Source organism: Lichenostomus cassidix, chromosome 5 (assembly GCF_008360975.1).
Source record: "Lichenostomus cassidix isolate B80296 chromosome 5, HeHo_3.0, whole genome shotgun sequence".
Classification (NCBI taxonomy): domain Eukaryota; kingdom Metazoa; phylum Chordata; class Aves; order Passeriformes; family Meliphagidae; genus Lichenostomus; species Lichenostomus cassidix.
In genome coordinates, this window is record NC_139486.1 from 40,344,101 (window position 1) to 40,365,119 (window position 21,019).

Sequence of the window (21,019 nt, forward strand, 5' to 3'; positions counted from 1 at the left end):
AAATAAGAGCACAGTCTTTGCCTTTGTGAACAAACAGAAAATGCAAGGGATACTTCTAAACTTTCTTCATACTGTAGTGGGAAAAAAATCAGGGAGGGGGGTGTGATTTAAGCTTTTTTTGCACTAGAACCCAATTTCTTTACAGTATATAAGACTTACTTGATAGGGAAATCTATAAGCTTGGATTCCTTCTCAATTTATGTATAGTGCAAGCCAGTTTTTCATGACAAAAGCTACACTGGAACTCTTTGCTTTAAAGACTTCAAATATTTGTTGCTACATGGAAAACACTGTGGCTCACATCATAAATGTGCTAATGTGCTTGATTCACTCCTGTTTCTGGACCTTTTCTGTTCTGCCAGTTCTCTGAGATTAAATCTCCGAGAGAAAGTTGTCCAAATCTAATGTGTTTGGCAGTCCCCTCAAATAAAAGCTCCTTTCTCCAAAGACTGCTTGGTGTCTTGCTTAATTCTGATCTGGAGACCTAGAGACTAGACTCTCAGCTAGTATAAATGAGGGAAGTATACCACATAACAGCAGCTGAGGATCTGGAAAATAGTATCTACCAATAACGTCTTACTTCATGTGGGTTCTACACAAATAATTCACTAGCCCTCCTGTGGGAGAACAAAGCACTGTATATTTCTTTTTACGAGCTGTTTTGCACATAAATGCTCTTTGCAGGCCTCGTACATCTTCACTGAAACCAATGAGAGCAAGTTGGCAAAATCTGTGTGCAGCTTATTTTTAAATCCTTTTAAAATCACAGAGGAATGTTCATCAGATTGCAGATCCCCGATGCAAAATAACTGCACAGTGTGCCAGCGTTTTCTTAGAGCAGATGCTGAGATAATATATTGTCCTTTTGCTGTGCTTGCGTGGGATGAGCGGGGTATCCTGGACTTTCACGGCTGTGAGATACCGAGTTTGGGTGAGGATGGACATGCCATCTAGTGGCTGCTTGTCCCGATTGCTTGCACAATCTTATCTCAGATTATTGACAGGATCCCCATTTCTCTCTGGAAAGTGGAAAAATAGCTATCACAGAGACTTATCTGAAAATCTCAAGTGGTGCATCTCTTCCATTTGGCTCCAAGCTGCAAGATCTCTGTATCAGGCTTCATCTGGTTTGCTGGATTTTCATCAACCAGTGTTTGCAATAGTCAGTCCATCAGTCAGTTTGTCCACTATCACTTCCTCTGACACAAGAAAAGATGCTTCTGCCACTTGCTGTGGGTGAAGGTTTCCCTCTCCAGAAGCTTTTTGCCCTCTTCCACTTGCAAGACTTTCCCTGCCGTGCCCCATTTCACTCCTACCATTTTGAGCTGTCTCAGCAGCTCTACTTAATCCCCAGTGCAGGGGTGCCACAGGGGTGGTAGCACTGCAGAGGAGGCTCTGGAGCAGCTATAAACAACTCTTTAATTCTAGTCCTCATGCCAAAAACTGACTAAGGCTGCTATGAAAGGGATGTTAGATGTGGGAAAGCAATTTTCAGCCCTCAGGATCCTGCTTGCCACCAGCAGAGTTTCCCCAGCGAGAAGAGGCAGAGAAACATATTCCACACTGTCTCTAGACACCCTCCACTGAGCTGGCACTGAGTAATCCCATACATCAGGCCAATATCAAATGCAGCCACAGAGGAGGCTTTCCCTTATCTTTCAGGACAATTACCAAGCTATACATCACTTGAGCAGTCTGGGAACTATGGGAGATTGTGGTTTCTGGTAAAACGGGAAAATCTTTTCATGGTTAGCACTGGCAATGAAATTTGCAGCCCACCTCCATCTGGGCTGAGCCACGGGTGATCATTCTTGGAGATGAGCTTCTCTCAATGTCAAAGGGCAAATAAATAACTAACTACGTGTGAATGTGCTTTTCAAGGAAAAATCATGCTTTTTTCCTTCTCCTTTCCTGCCCCTCATTTTGCCTTGGAAAAGTTACGGGTTTCCTGAGGTCCTCAGAGAGGCTGAAAACTGTCCAAAATGTGCTTCAGGAAAGTGATCGCTCAAAGTGAATCAGTTTGCAGTGTCTGCTCACCATCTGTGTGCCTTTAGGAGATTGTCACACTTTCGGCTGGCTTCATCCATCTCTCTAATTCCTTGGTTACAGTCAAAACAGTTTTAAAAGAGTTTGGTTCCCACAGTGGGAAAGTAACTTGGACGCTGCCTGCTAGCATCACTTCACCAAGGAGCAGCTGACGCCTCTTGGAAAACTTTGAAAACCAAATTTCTCTTCTGAGTCAGTTCTGCTGATGTAGCTTCTACTCGGAGAATTACTCTGCTCTCCTCTGTTTCTATATTTGTAAGGCTACTTGTATGAGAAGGGGATCCTGCTTTCCTGGAAGGATGCGCTGCCTTCGGTGAAGTCACAAGCATCTGTGGCATTGGTTCACCCACTCTGAATGATCTAAACTGGTTGGTTTTCAGGCAGAAGGAGTCTGATATGATGAGCCATGGCTTTCTGGTCTGACATGTTTTGAATTATTATTCCTCCTCTGTTACATTTTTCATATAAATGCCCCAAGCCACTGACAGACTTGGTTTAGCAATAAAGAAATAATCGTCTCCACAGCAGTTAATGGGATGCCAACAAGGATGCTATGTGGCTGAGTCATCTTTGTGTTGCAATAGTGCTGCCCAGCTAGCCACCCTACAAGATTTAGCAGGCCCAGACTTTTCAGCTGGGGTAATTAATCTCTTGCAGTCTGTCTCAATAAGCTTCAGTAACTCGAGGGGTGAAAAATATGCCCTCTTCATTGCAGAAGACAACTGACGGTCTCACCACCTAAAGTGCTGACTGTCCCAATATGTATCTTCATTAAATGTGGCAGTCAGTAAGAAGGTTTGGGAAAAAAACTGTCCTTTCATTGTCTAAGAGCTCAAAGAAAGATCCCATAACACCCTCTGATCTGTCACTAAGCTCAGACTGTTGGCCCATGGCTGGATTTCTAGTGCAAATCATGGCAGCTAAAGAGGAGTTTGATATCTGAATAATCATGGGGGATATGGGCCAGGATTAGAAAGAGAGAGGAAGCAGAAGACCAAAAATCAGTTTACTGTGAATGAATGGTTATACCCTACTACTTGCCTACTCTCTAGAGGGATAATTGCATCCATCCTGCTGATGAGCAGCGCCAGCTCTCTGCTGCCTCCATGTCATGAGCAGGAACAGGTGTCTCCATAGCTTTTCTTGCCTGTTCTCATCTTGCCACGTCTTACCGAAATGTGAAAGGTTTTTGACATTGCTCCATTGGGCCATCTGTCTGTGCTAGATCCCTCACCACAAGGCAGAGCTTCAGCTGTCTCACCCTAAGTTCAGTGAGGCTCTCTGCATCCTACTAAAGAGTAAATTGTCCAGGTTAACTGGGGGTCTCCTCACTCACCTCTTCTGTAGCATCATTTGTAGTCTGGCTTTTAAGATATGAGGTAAAAAAGCAGCTACCAAGCTGTGTCCAGATCTCAAACCTATTGATCTGTGAAATCTGTGTCCAGATCTCAGACCTGTATCACCTATTGATAACTGGGGCCACTACCCAGGGTTTTGGACGCAACTGAAGGGACAGGCAGTGTGTTGTATCCTGTCGCTGAACACAGCACCATGCTCCAGACAGAATGGGTCCTTCCTAAGCCTCAGCAGTCGGTAACTGGCCCTTTCCACCCTAAGGGTGACTGTGACTAGGAGCAGGGAAGGGGCCACTTCCTGGTGGCCCCAGAGGACAGCCTGATTCATTCTGACAGTTTAGAGGTCCAAGTGGACATTTATAGCACAACTCCCCACAAGGGATTTATGGCTTGGCTCTGGCACTGTGGCAAGCTGCTGAATATTCAGAGTGTGGTATAAATTGGTTGGAGGAGAGGCACAAAGCCAGAGCTCCATGAGCAACATGCAGGAGGTCTTGCTGACTTATGTGTGTGGCAAAATGATGGTTGGGGAGGCTGCTACCAGAAATGTGGTATCACATGTGTTGCTGTTGTAGATGCAGCATCATGTAAACATTTAAGAGTTAGAGCTCTTAAACTGGTATTCTGTAAGCACAGGGTTGTTTCCCCCATAAAAAGGCCATCTCTCTTTTGCAGTACCAAAAGAAATGGGTGCATCTCCTCATTCCTATTTCACTTTGCCCTGATGTGCACTGAGATAAAAACAGAAGAGAGTGGAGAGGGAGGGAGTAAAGAAGAAAAGTATGTGTTTGCACTTCCATGCAAAGAATTTGAACACTGCAATTTCACTTGGACCTTGAAGCACACTGTGCACCCTAGCTGAAGGCCAGACACCTTTGGTGTGTTTGTCAGTGTCGGGCTGAGGAGGGAACATCAGTGTGTGGCATTAGCCAGCTATATCCCTTTCTAAATTTTCTCTGCTGGCCTGAGGATTAGTGTGCCACAGCAGCATGATCCCGAAGCCTAGCAGGACTCATGTGTGCTTCTTGGCTTTCCAGCACCTCATTTCTGTGCGTACTGAGGGGCTATGGTGATGGAGGGAAGGGCTGTGGTTATGATCCCGTTGAGAGCTGAGTGTTACCAGAGGTCATCGCTGCTCATGGCTCTCGCCTGTGTGAGAGAAGCCATTTGGGTTGCATCCAAACCTTAGACTCAACAACACTGAACCCATCACCACATCTGCTTGCACAGCTGCACAGCCCCTCACTGGCAGGCTCGGTGGAGAGAATAGTGCTGAAATATGGTGCAAAGACTGATGACACAGTGTCTTTTGTGGAGATAAAGGGAGGCTGATCCCTTTCATCACTGCTTAAGCAATTGTTTCAGATGTCTTTGCCTTGCTTTTGTTCTGATCAGGGTGGAAGTTGGAGGCCCTACTGGCTGCAAGACAACCTTTGCCAGAAGGTACAGCTCCCTGGGTGGGAGTGGACAGCTCTCACTCCCAGTTCACTGGAAGGCAGCCCCCAAACTGGGCCATATCTGCCTTCTTTGCCCATACTAGAAAAGCCTGGTGTGCAGGGACTCCCCTGCTCCCGTCCATTGGCATGTCCTGTGAAAAGAAGGGCCCTTCAGAAAGGTTTCTGCTTCTGGCTCAGGAAGTAAATGCAACACAAACCAGTGACACTTATTCCCATCTGACCCCCACAGTGGTCCTGTTCCTAAATGGAGGCCCAGCTCCACTGCTCCCCTGCAAGCAGTATGGCAGCCAGGAGTGTGGCTGCAGAACATCAAAGTTAATTAGCATCCAAAAGCAAATAAATCAATCAATACATTCCCAGCCTCCTTAGAAAATCTCATTATTGGGAACCGACCCAGGCAGCGACTCCCAGGAAGAACTACAGAGGAAGAGATCCTCCAAAGCTGTAATTTTTAAGGTTGTACCACTTAGAGAATAATTACAACCAGCAAAACAATGTTCACATCTCACATTAATATAAAGTAATGACTGCATGCCTGTAGCCAGCTAACCACAGAACTGAGAAGAGACTGTCAACTCTTCTGCCCTGCCATAATACAAAGCATCTTGGAAATGCTAACAGCCACTGCACGCCAGCCCCTTGTCATCCCTGCTTCTTAAAGACACAGACCGAGGTCTGCTTCGGCCTCTGAAAGCTGCTTGTACAGGAGATGTCGTCACTGATGAGTTTCCTTTCTGTCTAAACTAAAAATTAAAATGAATATGTTTATAATTTTCAGTGAAGCATAATTTTAAGATAATTTCAGACATTTATAAAAGCTTTTGTTTCAGAAAAATGCTGCTTCTGGTTTTGGAAATGTGTTGAGTTTCAAAATGCCATTTTGTCTTCCTTCTTTTCTACATTATATTTTCTATACTTTATACACTACTTCCAAGTGGGTCTCCAGCATGTGTTTGTGGTGAAGTGCAATGAAATAGTGGAAGGAAGCAAGAAGAACATACAAATAAATGAAATGATAAAACAAATAAAATCAAATAGTTTTTTTGGAAATCCAGCACAATTATTTTTATTATAGCTGGAAAAAATCTAAGATGGAGTATTCTTCTATGGGAATGAAAATCAGAAATCAGGGAGTATGAAATCATCACCCTGAGATGAAAAGTGAATAAAGTATGGCAAAAGTATTCTGGAGATTGTGATCTAGAGAGGATACCTTTGTTGCTGGTAGCATATATTGAGTCTGCTGATTATCTGTAATCAGGAGACTTCTGCAAGTTTAGAGTCAGTCTCTGCTTTTGGTAGTGGAGGAGGTTCATGTTACTATCTTTACATGTCAGATTAATTAGTTATCTTAAATAAAGTGTTCAGGAGGTCACACTATTTTATCAGAAAATTCTTCCTCAGTGACTTGTTTTGACACTCTCAGGAGATCTTTCATGGGTGGTGCAGTCCACTTATGCTGCAGCACCCAGGTTCTCATGCAGGCTTTTAGAAGATTTCCGTTTGCTCTCCCTCATCTATTGTGTTTTTAGAGCTATCAGGAGGATAGAAACACGGTTCCTTAGTGGTTCTTAATGCTTAAACTACATAAATAACAAAAGAAAGAAAAAGTCAAAGGGATGTGAGGGCAGAGATCATACCAAAATCCATGAAGTCAGCAGAGCTGGCAAGGGTTCATGAAAGATGAGAGAACCACCACTATGGTTTTAATGGACTGGAGTAAATCTAGTGGCAATATTATTTCAACAGCTTGGCTGCAAAGTTTTGCAAATTATGTTCTGCAAAACAGCCAGGTCAGCAGTGATGGAGTCATGGTTTTAATTTCCACTGACTGGACACCTGCTTTACCTCCGGGAAAGGATGAGCTGGAAGCTCTTTGTGTGCCTCTTGCCATCTATGGGCCCAAACCCTGGCCTGAGGGGAGGCCAGCCAGCATCTTGAACTGCACAGACAAGAGTGTCCCACTTGGCAGCCACTGAGGACATTCCTTGGCTCATCTGCAGAGCTTAACACCAGAGGCATTCATGCTGTACTGGGGGCAGAGATTGCAGGACAAAGCAACTTCTCTGCATCTCTTCAGTCCCTTTGCACCCTCAAAACAGCCCAAACTTGCCTCACGTCCTAGTGCAAAGCTGTCACCACTGGGCACAGGGAGGAAACAGCTCAGGATCTGTGCTGGTCTGCAGGAACCCCATGAGAGACCAAGGGGAGAGGACCTGAAGGGGAAAAAGTGGCCTGAGAAATTGTATTTTCACTCTGTGTCACTTTGAAGCCACCCCCACACATCTGTCAGCAGCTGACATATTTAGGATAATCTTTATGCTTCTGCAATCCAGTTCAGAGTTGAAAAGCAAAATACAGAAGGTGTCATCAGCTCCCAGCTGGAGCCTCACCTTCTTTGCTGGGGACAATTGCAGCAAAGCAGGGACTCTGGCCCTAATTTGCAAAAAACAGAGGAGTTTCTGGGTGTCCTGTTCCTTCATGGCACTAGGCAATAAGCAGTGAATCTCATTTATCTTCTAAAAATCTCAGAAAGCCTGGCAACTGCACCGACCCCATCTTGCTCCAACTGAGAACTAAGGAATTTTGCCGCAAGATCCATTCGAAACCCACTTGAGTTTTCCAAGCCCACTGTTCCCTTGGGGCAGGGGAGGCAGGGAGGGAGGCTTGTGTTGATTAATATTAGAAGAAACTTCCCTGAAAGAATGATAGATCACGGCTTGGTGACTCCAGAATCTTTTCTTGTTTCTTTCTTTGATGGGAGGAGGGGGAACTGGAAACAAAAGGCCTGGGAAGGGGGGAATGGAGGGAGGGGTGTGTTTTGAAATCTGCTTCCTTTTGGCCACGCTTGAACTTCCAAGAGCCTGGTTTTGACTGACATCCCTAGGAAATGGGAGAGAAAACTCCATGCTGAGCCGGCTCTCTGCCCAGCAGAGGAAGGAGGAGGAGGCATCTGGCTCCAAGGAGCTGAAATAGATGCCTTTAATGTGTCTGTCAGCCAGCATCGCAGAGGTACACTTGGGTTTTTCAGCTGGAGCACTCTATTCCTGCAGGCTTCCAGGGCCTCTTTGGGTCCACTCACCTGGGTACTGCATCCACATTCACCTGGATGGTTCCAGGTGAAACAGTGGAGGAAGCTCAGACACAGAGCCACTGTGCATTCAGCTGGAAAGGGGGGAATGGAGGCACTGTTGCAAAACATGCCCTTGCCCTTCGTAGCAACCCTCACTGCCGGAGCAGGAGGGGTGGCAGAAAGCTGGGACTGCCACCCAAAGCATTTCAGACACATCCAGTTCAAGAACCTGGAGAGGAAGTGTGTTAATAAGGGTATCATCCATGCCATGCAGCTGCCCCCTGCCTGCAGCCCCAGGGGGCCAAACACTGGCCCATATGTGGGGCACATGTCAGAACAGAGCATCACAGGAAGAAATGAGAAAACAACCCTGAGAAGGGAGATCAGCTGCTCATGTTGCTTTGAGATGGGGTGGGAAGGTGGGCAGGGAGTTAGGGAGAAATCAGGAGAAAAGGCTGTCAGCATTATCTAAAGCTTGAAAACTGCTGGTGAGACTATGGAGGCATTTGCAGGACAGTTGTGCCAGGATGCATGCTCAGAACAACACATGGGAGAACTGTAGTTCTGTCTCCAGAGAAGTTAGGGGGATGTCTTCTGGGTGGGCACTCACAGAAAAACCACCTTATATTTGTGAGTGGCTCCACAACATCACAAACACCTCTTTGCCTTCTAATGCCTCTCATATTCATTTCCCTGGATGTATTGCTGACTTTGAGTTTGCCCTTATGGCCAAGCCATGTCCTTATTGCTGTTCTCTGTGTTAGATCTCTTGAGCTCTTAATCAGTAACTAGGAGCTTCTAAAAGACTCTTGCCTGTAATCTCCACTTTTCCCTGTCCAAGTGCACAAATTTCTCAGCAGAGGACTTTTGAATTTTCCCCCAGCAGAACTCAAAGCCTGATGCCTTTTATTGCATCTTTAAACATTTAGTTGTTTTCATCATTTCTTGCTAACTAGATGTTTTTTCTGACAGGAGGAAGAGAGGAGTTCCCGTGTTTCCTTTACCCCTGAGTTCTCATTCCATTAATTGATATTCGTCATTAGAATACAGGAAGCTGGGCAATGGGTCTTCCTACCCACACGTTTGATGATATGTCCATTTCTGATCATAAGTACTTTCCTAATGCTCACCCTAAGCAAGCCATTAACAGAACATGGTTCAACACTCTTAATGAAAAGTGAAGGAAAGCCAAGTGGACCAGATCTTGGATCTGCCAGGGAACAAGGACAGCATAAATGCTACTGCAATTTGGCAGTTTGGGATCTTAATCACCTTTCTGAAGCCACAGAGGTTTTTTCTTGCATTCTTCTGCCAATATTGTTTTGCTGAGCTTGTATTTTTTCATGGCAATCACATGACACATTGTCATGATCATGAGTCACATCAGGGTGGCTTAAGGAAGCCTGTGGACTCTCATTTGTAAGACAGGCTTTCTTTAGGTTAGGGAAAAATTGGTGCCAAGTAAAAGGAATGAAGGTGGCTAGGGACACAAGATGTTGATACTCGCAGTCTCCCTTTGTGCAGATGGCCTACTGAAGTCCATGATGTGTTGGACCAAAGCCTCAGTTATATGTTACATTTATAAGCAGTCAGCTGGCATTTGTGCAGCTGTTTTGGACTGGAGCAGGTGTCCCTGGACTGACAGTTTCTCTGTAAGTTCCTCTTTTCTCCTTGGCCTTGTCTTTTAACATTGCATCTTGTCCAACACCTCTCAGGCCAGGCAGTGCCAGCAAGGAAGATTTGCCCTTGCCGAGGAGGAAAATGGAGTGCAAGTTCATCCAAGAGCCACAGAGAGCAGAACTGACCCTGCCACACTCCTGGAGAGCAGTGCATGGGTTTTCTGCAGAGCTTGCCACTCTGCAGGCAAGAGCCTTCAGCCAGAACAAACCGTCCTACATCCCAGTCCTGTCTCCAGGTCCACATGCTGGCTGTGATGAATAGTGAGCCTGGGGAAACCCATAAGGCCTTAGCTGCCCATGTTTTAGCTCTCCCAGCACTCTGAAATCCTGCCCTCACTGTTGAGAGACAGTAAGCTTGCACGCGTCCAGACGAGGACTATACAATGATAGATAATACCAATAAAGCCCTGAGCTGTTCTGGGGAGGGGAGGGTGATTTATCCCCAGCTGGACGGCTGGGCTGAGCGGAGTGGAGAGCGGAAATCCTCCGGGAGCTGCGGGGCACACATCAAACCGCATGTCACAGCGTCCGCGACACCCGGGGCGCCAGTTCAAAGCTGTCACGTGCTGCGGCTGGAGACTGAAGGTGATGCCAAGCTAATGAGCAAACGAAACAATAAATAACCCCAGTGATCATTATGCTCCCCTCCTTGGAGCTCGCCTGCTCCGGCCCTGGTGAGCCAGTGCTTCTCACACCCAATTACTCATGCTGAAGCCCCTCAAACGGAGCCCAGAGCAGGCTCAGCAAACCATTCATCTTTGCAGAGTGGAGCCCTTTCAAGTTTCTCTGCGGCAGCCGCTCTGTTTATTGTTAAGATGAGCACACAGTTTACACGAACTGTTCTTATTTATCTTTGACTTTTACCTTTTAGGTCATTTCTTTGCATGTCCGGCACTTTCCAAGTTTCGACCAAACTTTTATTTATGTCCTAGGATTTGCTGTCTGAAGCTCTCCAGCTCCCAGTGATGGAAAGGTGAGCTGAGCTCCTGACTGGAGCCTTTTCTCCAAGAAAACTGAAGTCCCTGAGGCAAATCACTCCTCTGGACTGAGATTTGGGAAGCTGCTGAAGGGAGGGGATGGGTGGGTTTTGTGTCAGGGGAGGGTGCTTGGATAAGTGCTAGCAGCTGAGTTTTGCGTGACTTTGGGTTGAGGCCGAACATGCAGCCACAGTGGGAGAGAGGATGGATGAGTATGTGGTTTAGGCATGATGGAGGCATGTTAGGAATTGTTTGGCTGCAGTGTTTGCTTTGCAGGCCACTAAGATGCCTGAGGGAAGAACAGACCTAGGTATCATCCCCAGTGGGCTTCATATGTTGACCACTGCTGCATGTAGTTATAATCATTTCCAAATTCGCGGTTGTCCTCAACAGTCACCAGTGCTCCCCTGCCTGCAGTGCCCATCTGTGCCTTGCTGCATCCATCTGCTCTCTGCCACCAGCCTCGCTCCAAGCCTTGAGCAGGGCACAAGCTCTGTTGCTTTTCAGATGAGCCCTGTTACAGAGACATAGAGGGGGGAAGTCCTTCCATGCCATAGTGGTGATGTATCCAAACCGTGAAGAGCTAGATTTGGATTCTCCCCAGACCCAAGAAATGGAAATATCTTTTATAATACCATTGTTTATGGTCAAAGGGCATGACTAGGGTGGGGTGTCACCAAACATGTCTCAGTTTACAACAGCTGGAGATCTGTCTGGTGTGTGTTTACACAGGAGGACAAGATGCTAACATACGGGCCAAGGAAGGAGCATGAGAGCAGATAACCTCTCCAGCAATTTAGTCAGTTGGAAAGACAGGACAGGGTGTGGATTTCATTGGAGCTATCTCACAGACTCTGGGACCTTGAGGCAAGCAGCCAGACTCAACATGGCAGAGCTGCCAGTACCATCACCTCTCCAGAGGGCTTGGAAGCAGCAGCGGCCAGAGAGATGGTGTTAAGTTGGCTGTGGGCTCTGCGTGCCCTCTGGACCTCTGTGTCCCTCGTCTGTAGCTGTGGCAGACTGAGGGCAAAGGGGCCTTGTCCCAGCCTCCCGCAGCTGCAGGAGAGGCAGCTGCAGACCTGCTGCTGGCTGCCATGTAGCACCACGGAAGAGAAAGCCTGGATGGAGCCACTGCCCTTCACAGCCAGTTCGGCCTTTCTGTTTTAAAGGCACATTGCCTAAGCCAAAAGTCACACATTTAAATTTCATTCCATGGGTTAATAACTTCCTCAATGATTAAAGGGGAAGGAATTTTTTTAATTGAATATTCCTTTTCACTGTTGCGTTCTCTCGCCTGGCCAGGAAAATATCTCTAAAATTTTTTCTGCTTCTTCCTACTTGTGATCTCTGAATTTTCTTTCTAGCTCTGTCACCAATGTTATGACTTACATTAGCCAGTGCTTGTTTTTACCTTGGCTCTTTAATCCATGAAATGAAGCGCCTTTGCATCTCATATGTCAAATCATTTCATGCCAGCAGAGTACTGAGAGCACTCTCCATGAGTGGTACTAAAGAAATGGGATGTCTTCACAAGACCAAGAATACTTTCTCACCTGCAGGGGTCAGCCTGCAGGTGTTTCAGTCCAGAGCTATGCCATTACAAAACTGCTCAGAAATATGCAGGGGCAAATTCTGCTCTGCATTACACCCACACAGCTCAGATGAACCACTCAGGTTCTTCACAAGGCAGATGGAGAGGGAGCAGGAGCTGAGCCCACTCAAAAAAAGGAGAAGTATCCCAATTTCTGGGGCCTTGTGGTAAAAGAATGGCCTCCCAGCCCACAAAGTTAAAGCAAACACTTGAAGGAAAGGAGACCAGTAACAGGGGAGCTTCTATTTTTTGGGAGGCTTTGCTGACCTGAAGAGTTATCAGACATAGCCAGGTTGTGTTCATGTCTTTCTTCCTTTCTCCTAAGGACCAGAAAGAGTTAAAAAACTCCTGTGATATAGGTCTGTGTTCACATTGAATCTGCACCCATCATATATATATCAGCTTCTGAGGGGGGGTGTGGTTTGCACATGTCACTGGCCATAACTCAGACTTTTATTATAATCGTGACCATATGGTTAATGGGACCTAATAAACCACTGTTGACCTGGACACTGTGTGCACAAATCCCTTGCTCTCTTTCCTTTTCTCCTGGCTTGTCTGGGTGTACTATGCCAAGCACCTGCAATTTAGTGACTCTAAAATGCCAGGTTTAGTGGCCCAGCAACTAGTTAGTTTAGAAAGAATAAAACATTACACCATAGCCTGATGGAGACAGGGTCTGACTTTTCCAGGGTGACAGGGCAGTTGCACAGTGCGTTGTACAGACATGAGCAGTGTCTGTGTGAAGGCTGGAACAGGGGACATGGCGGGGACATCAGGCTGGCCCGAACACCAGAGGCCCTGGGTGTGCTCCAGTGATTGCTGTGGAATTAAATCAATGCTTCTCCTGGTGCAAATAGAGGAACGTTTAGCCAAGAATTTGAAAAAACCCTTGCATTCTGGTTTTGGCATAAACAAAGGCTTCCACTTAATGGAAATTAGAACTGGGGGAAAGAAGCTATTAAATCCTATCTCAAACTTTTCTCTAGGAGCCCAGTAAGGAACTGATCCAAGCCATGTCTTCTTCATGTCTTCCTTATATAATCTAGTTTTAAAATTATCTAAATAATGGGCAGGTAACCCCAGCATTGGAAAAACATTTATTTTTGATCAGTGCGATGCTACCATCTCTCCCACTTTTAATAATGCTGCCTTGTCACCCATCTGTCCCTGACTCTGCTGCTCAAGCCTCTCCATCCCCAAAGGGGTAATGCAAACCCTCAGCAGGCACGGCTGGACATCTGCTCACCAGTACTGCTTACCTGAGCTGTGCTGCTCCTTGGGCTTTACATATAGCCCTTTACAAGACCTCACCATCCAGAAATTTCCCCAAGCTCAGTTTCATTGCATTACTCCCAGGAATGCTGCTGCTGTATGATTTTACAGGTGGGGGCCCAGGATGAGAAGTTCCTTAGCTTTCCTAGAGAGCTGACCATATGTGCCTTGGAGGAATGAGTAATCTTGAAGCTATAGGTATTGAGGCATGTGGCTGACACATCAGGCTGAGCCAGGGTAGAGGTTTTGGTTCTTTCTTTTGATCTTGAGCTGAAACTTAATGTTTCTATTATTTGATTGGTGTTTTTGTGATTACATGCACCTGCCAATAATGATATCCAGGCACACTTGTAGGTGGGGTGCTATTGAAATTAAACTCTCTTTCTTCCCTAAAATGACTGTGTAAACACCAATATCAGCTCCTTGTGTCATGTTTAGAAATAAAGGCTCCTGGTGCTGTATGACCCTTTTTGAGCCATTCAGAGCAGACACAGAAGAAACCTATGCTCCTCTCCTCTCCTCTCCTCTCCTCTCCTCTCCTCTCCTCTCCTCTCCTCTCCTCTCCTCTCCTCTCCTCTCCTCTCCTCTCCTCTCCTCTCCTCTCCTTTTTCCTCTCATTTTGAATAAGTTCACCCGCTGTTTGGAAAATGTCATATCTTTGCCGCATTATGCACTTAGAGCTCTGTTTCTTCTGACCACATATAGTTCACATGGCTTCATTTAGGACCTGATCTGAAGGCTGGTGGTCACAGCTGGAGTCATTATGCTGTCTTTGATGGCTTTTGGAGCAGCCTGAGTAGATTTTGGTACATCTTCAATCATGTTGGGTAGGTATGAAGTGTTACTCTTCCCAGAGCTCTGATTCTTCTGGAACTGGAGGGGTTTTTTCCTAACCAGTGGCAGCCTTGGCACTCAGATAGCCGTAGGAAACATCAGAGATAGATGAACAGGTAGATTGCAGTGAGCCAGAAACATAAAAGGATATGCTTTAAAATGTAGAAACAAAAGATCTGCATAATGGTTTGGCCTTCAACAGGTGAGATATAAGAGGTGAAACCATCCACGTAAAGAATAACCTGACCCCAAAATGGGGCCTGCCCTGCGACATCTCACCCTCCATTCCATCCCACTCATCACACAAGAAAGAAGCCTTCCCACCCCTTCCCATGGCAGCCTCCTCTAGCACCACCCTGCCCATTGCTGCAACCACACAACTTCTGTCTGGCTAAAAAAAGTTGTGACTCTGGATCACAAATAGACCAGGATCTATTTGTTGGAGATCATGGTGGGGGCACTGATTCCTTTCCCTTAAGTCCCCACAGGTCAGGTGCAGTGGCTGGTATGAAAAAGCAGCCTCTGAGCACCATCTTCGCCCCTGTTGGAGACCTTTTTCTCTATTCCTCAGCACAAGCAGCCAAGCACAGGTTTGCCCAGGGGTGCAGGCAGAAGCATCCACAGCTCAGAAAGTCTCACCTCAAGCAGGAGTCTTTGCAGGCAGTGTCAGCAAGCGAGGCAAGGTTCAGACAGTGACTGGGCAGCTTCAGGGCAGTGCTAGGGGGGCAGCACAGGCAACTTTAGCACCATTGCCAGACACTGTATACAGATGGGAAGCATCCAGCTCCACCTGCATCTGTCCAACAAGCCCTTGCTTGAAAACCAGCATGAGCAGAGCAAACAGTGCAGCATGGAGGCACAGCAGGATTTTACCAGCAAAGCGCCGTCTGTCTGGTATCACTTCATCCCAAGATAGTGTGTCATGTTATGCCCTGCAAACAGAATGAGTGTTACTGCTCTGAGATGATTTCAGCCATGCCAGAGGCTGCCAGTCAGAGAGGGAACAGTCCTTCAGAGCAGCTCATAACAGACAGATGACTTGCCAAGTGTCTCTGCCCGCAGGAGGGGAAGCGGCAGGGCTCCCCGCGCCCCATGGGAGGAGCGTGCCCAGAGGAGTGGGAGGCATGTGGTCTTTGCTCCGAAAATGCTGGCAGTGTTTACAAAGTCAGACACGTCAGCACAGTTACAGTCAGCGAAGTGAGTGTAAAACTGGCCTTGTTACTTCCCAGATCTGAGGGATACGAGGCAAAAACACACAGATGGTCGGCCACTTTCCATAATGAAACACGTCTTTATTGTCCCGAGGAAGCTGCATTTCACAACCTAAGCACTGAGGCTTGCTTCTTTTTTTATATATTTTATTTTCTCTGCAAACTGTGGGCAGTTTTGCCCCTTCCTTAAATCAAAAATTGTGGACGATAAAGACGTGTTTCATTACTGAGAGCTGGCCAAGCATCTGTGTGCAATGGACTTCATTTTCTTCTGTAGGTTGCTGGCACAAACATTCCCAGACAAAGCCAGAGAGGAAACTGAAGTGAATGCAAGGATCTGAGTACTCCCAAACTTGGGGAGAGTTCAGATTTTGTGGCAACTTCTTGCTGGTAATGCCCAACAGCCGCATTTTCTTTCATGATCTTTAAATGATGTGGTGAAGTTTAGGCACAGACTGGCTTTGCCAGACTTGAAATACTTGGCTGCCTATGCTGCCATGTTTCCCAGAAGCAGCACAATCTCACAAGAAATAGATACTGTCCTTCAAGGGATGACTAAATTTGTGCAAGGCTGACTTGATTAACTTTTCTAGAAAACACATTAGGCTAATTATCCCTGGGCTTTTGTTTTGTTTTGCTTCATTTCTGTCCTCACTAGTAGGATTACAGCCCTTTCCTCTCTTCGTATGTCTGGATTCATGACCCTGACAGGGCACATGAGCACTAGTTTGGGAACATCTCATAAGCTGGACCTGAGCTTCTCCTCACCAAAAAAGAGGCGATGTGGTGTGACGTTCCATCCCCATGGCTGCCATTCTTGAGGCTCTAGGATCCTGCTAGGATCCTGCCTGTCCAGCAGAAAAGATGCTGTCCTATTCTGATTTACACTCCTGACAGAATACTTAACAAATACAATACTTTAAAGCATTACCGTATTCACCTCGGGACGAATCTATTCAGAGACACAGTACAAAGCATATGGTAGTGATGACAGCTCTGGGACCAGGATCTATTTGTCCCCAGTGCAATGGGGTTATGCCTGCAAGCATATATTTTGTAAGAAGTAGTTGGCTTTAATGATGTTTAAACAGCCCCCCCAGTTCTCCTTCACAGGAAAGACAGAAAGACTAAAAAATAAAAATAGATGAAGAAAAAAAAGATGGGGCCCCAAGAAAAAGACAAGTAATTTGTACCACAAGTAAAAGTATGGAGTTCTTGACCAGGCACCTGAATAATTAGAAGCATGTTTTTAAAAGCTTCCCTATCTGCATAACTTGTAACTGGCCTGTGCTGAGTTCCCAAAGACAATAAAATCTAGGAGGAAAGCAATCACTTGGGATTCTTAAGAACCATGATTTATGCTGTAGGCTTGTTGTGGGAGCCAGGACTGAGCCAGAACTGAGCCAGGATATGTGCTTTCCCATGCAGTGGCATGGACACGGGGCTCAGGCTGCTTGCTGGATGAGGCTGAATTGATTCATCTATGTGGGGACAGTTTTACACTGGAGGTAGACCCCAGGACTAATTAATTTCTCCTTGCTCATAACCCAGATCTTGGTCCTAGTTTACTTGGTCCTGGTTTCAAAATCTGCCTTGTCTTAGAGTTAGGAGCCAGCCAGGACAGCAGCACCAATTCAGTCCAACTGCTACCGCATGAGGAAAGGGTGATAAGACACATTCCCACTCTGTGTGACAGCACCATGACTCCTTCTGCATGAGATCTGTGTCTCTTGGTGCTCAAAATGCAACTTTTAATGGATTATTCAGGCATGCTATTGTTTAACCTAAACAACTAAAACCAAAGACAATTGAGTCACTAGAATAAACTAGGTATTAATGCTCTTACTGGGCTGTTGGAATTCTCTCCAAATTATAGCAAATGCTTACAAAATACAGAACATGCATATTCTAAATCTATATAACTTGTCTTCTCTGCTATTTAAATGTCACCTTTAGCATCTTAAGCTGCAAAGACAGTCAAAGAACTTAACTTGCAAATCCCTTGACTGTCCTTGCCTAAAGCACACAGCTTCCAGGGAACTTGACCATCACAGAGTCTTTGGGCTCTTCTCCTTAGAATGGGTTTGAGAAAGAAAAAACCCTCTGTGAATTCACTGTCTTGTTGATAGTTTTGTTAAAAATCCAAGTGATTTCTGGTGACAGGTTTGAAGAGCAGCTGGTGTCTTGGCTGGGCACAATGCAGAGCTGAAACTGCACTAAAATGCTCTGGTTGCCCTTGGAGCAGCCAAACACAGGAGCAATGAAGAGCCTGTACTCCTGGCTTAGCTTGGCTTGGCCAGGCTAGGGGCCTGTGGATGGATGTTGGCACTGAGGAATGAAGTAGCAGAAAGCTGTAATGCAGCTGAGTATTGATCTGCATCAGAGGGCCAGCCTATGATCTCAGTGAAGTGGTTGTATCACTTGGGAAGTGAAACAAGAAAGAAAAATATGCTCCCAGTTTACTTCTGTGTTGTTCTCCCCTGTCCCACCCCTTGCTACATCGTAAGATGTCTATATGGCAGCACATGGAGTGTTGTTTGCAGCATCTCTGCTACAGCTTTCCACACCTATGGTTCCCTCACAGGTTTTAGGCTTCAGGATGGGCCATCACCTTGCCAGATTGGTGACCAGAACCCCCCATGGTCTTGTACAGCAGGTGCAAAAGGCTCTGCTGTGGAATATTCTCTGTTGCTGAGAATGGCAGAACACCACAGCTGTATGTGCACACAATGCTACACAAAATGATGTGTAGCCACCATGGGGCACAGAGTGACATCTTGTGAAGTGCCACTTTTCAAGCTGCAACTCAGAGGCAGCTGTAACCTGCAGCTAGAGCCAGAGAAAACACTCGGTTCTCACAGCAAGCATTTCGATGCTCTTTTTTTCTTCGAAACCTGTAAAACAGCAGACAATGTGTGAAAAAAACCAACTCTGCTTGCCTTGACCAACATCTTCCCTTTTGTCAGAACTTGCTGGGAGAATTAGAGGAGTACAAGAAACACCCCATGATTGACAACATGTTGTCGTCTGTATCCACAGCTTGATATTCACCTTCTTGTCACAGTCAGAAGCTGAGAGTGTCGTAGAGAGAAGTTGGAGTAGAGAAAGTTGTTGATAAATGGTCTTCCTCTGAAGTCCTAAGTAGACAGAGTGTTCTTGAGTGAAAACCATAAAGAAAGCCCTTCTTCAATGGCTAAACTGACAATCAAGCACACTGAGAGTCAAGGTTTTTGTGGGTGATTCATGACTCTGGGGTCACACGGGTTAGAGCTTCTCGTCTGAAGGGGATTAGGTGATTCCAAGGAAGCACAGTCCTTCAGTGCCTCCAGCATATCCTTGAAATTTTTGGAGCCTCAGACCCGCTTAAGACCTCCCTCATTACTCTGTCTCATCACATGAAAAGTCCATCACAGCTTTGGCAGAAGGTATGGAGGGTGTGCAGTGTGGGGCACATGAAAGGAAATCCTTTGAAGGGTGCTAGTTCCTTCCAATAAATCCAAACACATCTGGGTGCAGGGGAAGCCAGGCCAGCTCCTGGGAGTCTCCTTGGTGTCCAAATAATATGTTCATCTATCTGCTAGTCTGCCAAGAGAGCATGCTCCCCACCTGGTGCTCTCTGTGTGCCCCACACTTTGCTGCACACCTGCATCTTCCACCCTGCTCACTGCAAACCAGCAAATGTCTGTTTGGTGGGGAGGACTGACTGTGAGGCACATCCTGTGTGATGACAACCCAGGGAAAGACAAACCTCCTGTGGATAACACACACAAGGCTGAGTGCTCCACTGATGAGAACAGGCTCTCATGGGACTGCTGGGGACAGGGCTGGAGCAGGCTCTATTGTTTGCTTCCTTCCAAACTCTCCCCTTCTGCTCCTCTCTCCTTTTCAACATCAAACACTTCTCTCCCAGCAAGGTGTTTTCTGATGCCTTGCATTAAGTTCACAGTGTAAAATTAGAACGTACTGGGCCACTACAAGATGCTGAGGTTGTTAAAGCAGCGTGTGCGCATGCACATGTGTGTGTATGTGTGTGTTTAATGCAGGGCTTTACAAAACTATCAAGCACTCTTTAAAGTACCATAAAATTTAATGCTCAATAGGGAAGCCTAAACAAATGAAGCTGCACTATAAAATGTTTAGTGTTTCTATCGCTTTCACTTTGAACATGAAGGTTTACTGCAACTCACAAGAGGGATTTCTCTGTCATTTTCTCTTTCTTATCCTTTCTCTCTTTGCCTTTTTTTTCTTCTGGATTCCCTATTCACTGAGAATTTACCATGGATTTTGTACAGGAATATGTCCAGCTCCCTGTTTGCTTGATTCCAAAAGTGTGGAGCACTGAAGGCAGCTGCCTGTTCCCTGATTGTTCCTTGGCAAATATATAGTTGAGACTAAAAGAAAAGAGCACTACTCTTTCATTTACCTCAAAAGCCACTACATTTAATTATCTTACCATGTAAAGTGGCTGCCAAAAGTGCCTTGTGCAGCTCTTATCCCTGGCCCGCTGAGATTTTGTCTGCTTTTGTTGTGACTTCAAACGCAGATCTCAAAGCGCAATCAGTAGAGAGCCAAAGTGTGCCCTGAGGTCTCCTAAGGCACAGGGGATGGGCATGTTTTGCACAGTGAAGACATCCAAGTGGCATTTTCTTGTTATTGTCAATGAACTCAACCACTGTATGACTCCCACCTGAGTCGCACATTTCTCAAGACCCTCTCTCTAAATGAAGGGAGGACAAGAGCAGGTGGGGTGTCCTTCTTGCTGCTGTGGGAGCACATCTCAGCTAACCCCCATGGAACAACAGAGTCAACTACTGGTGAATAAAATTAGGCAGTAAATTGCTACTTTCAGAGGCAATGGGGATTAGATAGAACCCCAGCTCAACAGCACCAGATTATTCACATCCTCATGGTCCTCACCTGTATTCCAATGGTGATAACATTTGCCTTCTTCTGGCATAAAACTTTCAGCTCACTGTTTGTGTTATTTGGCTTCTCAGGACTGAATTGCAGGATAGGTTTGGAAAGGAAAAGCAGGACAGGCTTCTAGGTGGCATAGCTGTGTTTCCATCAACAGGCAGTGGAGGTGTGAATAACAGGCAGTAAAGACTGTGAGGTGTTGTCTCCACCTCTTCTGCACTATGCCACAATATTATGTAAATGTATAGTTTCAATTCTGTCTGTACTGTGATCTCTCTGGAGAGAAGATGTAGCCAGTTGCCTTTGGTCAAATAATTTTTCCAAGTTAAAGACTTCAGATTATGCAGGAAATTGAATGGCTTCTCTCTTTTTAGTCCTGAAAGAAGCCATAGCTGATGGCCTTTCCTATTAATTCAGCCATGTACTTCTCTCTCATCAAGGGAACGTTGCAAGGTCACAGCCTTTCCTCCTAACTGGAACCCAGGAAAGTAGGGATTAAATCTTGGGCATACCCTAACACTCCTGGATTTGGACAAAAGTGGAAAGAACTTTTCTGCTTTCTAGTTTACCTTCCATCTGCCCTGGGGCCTGAACTTAACATGCA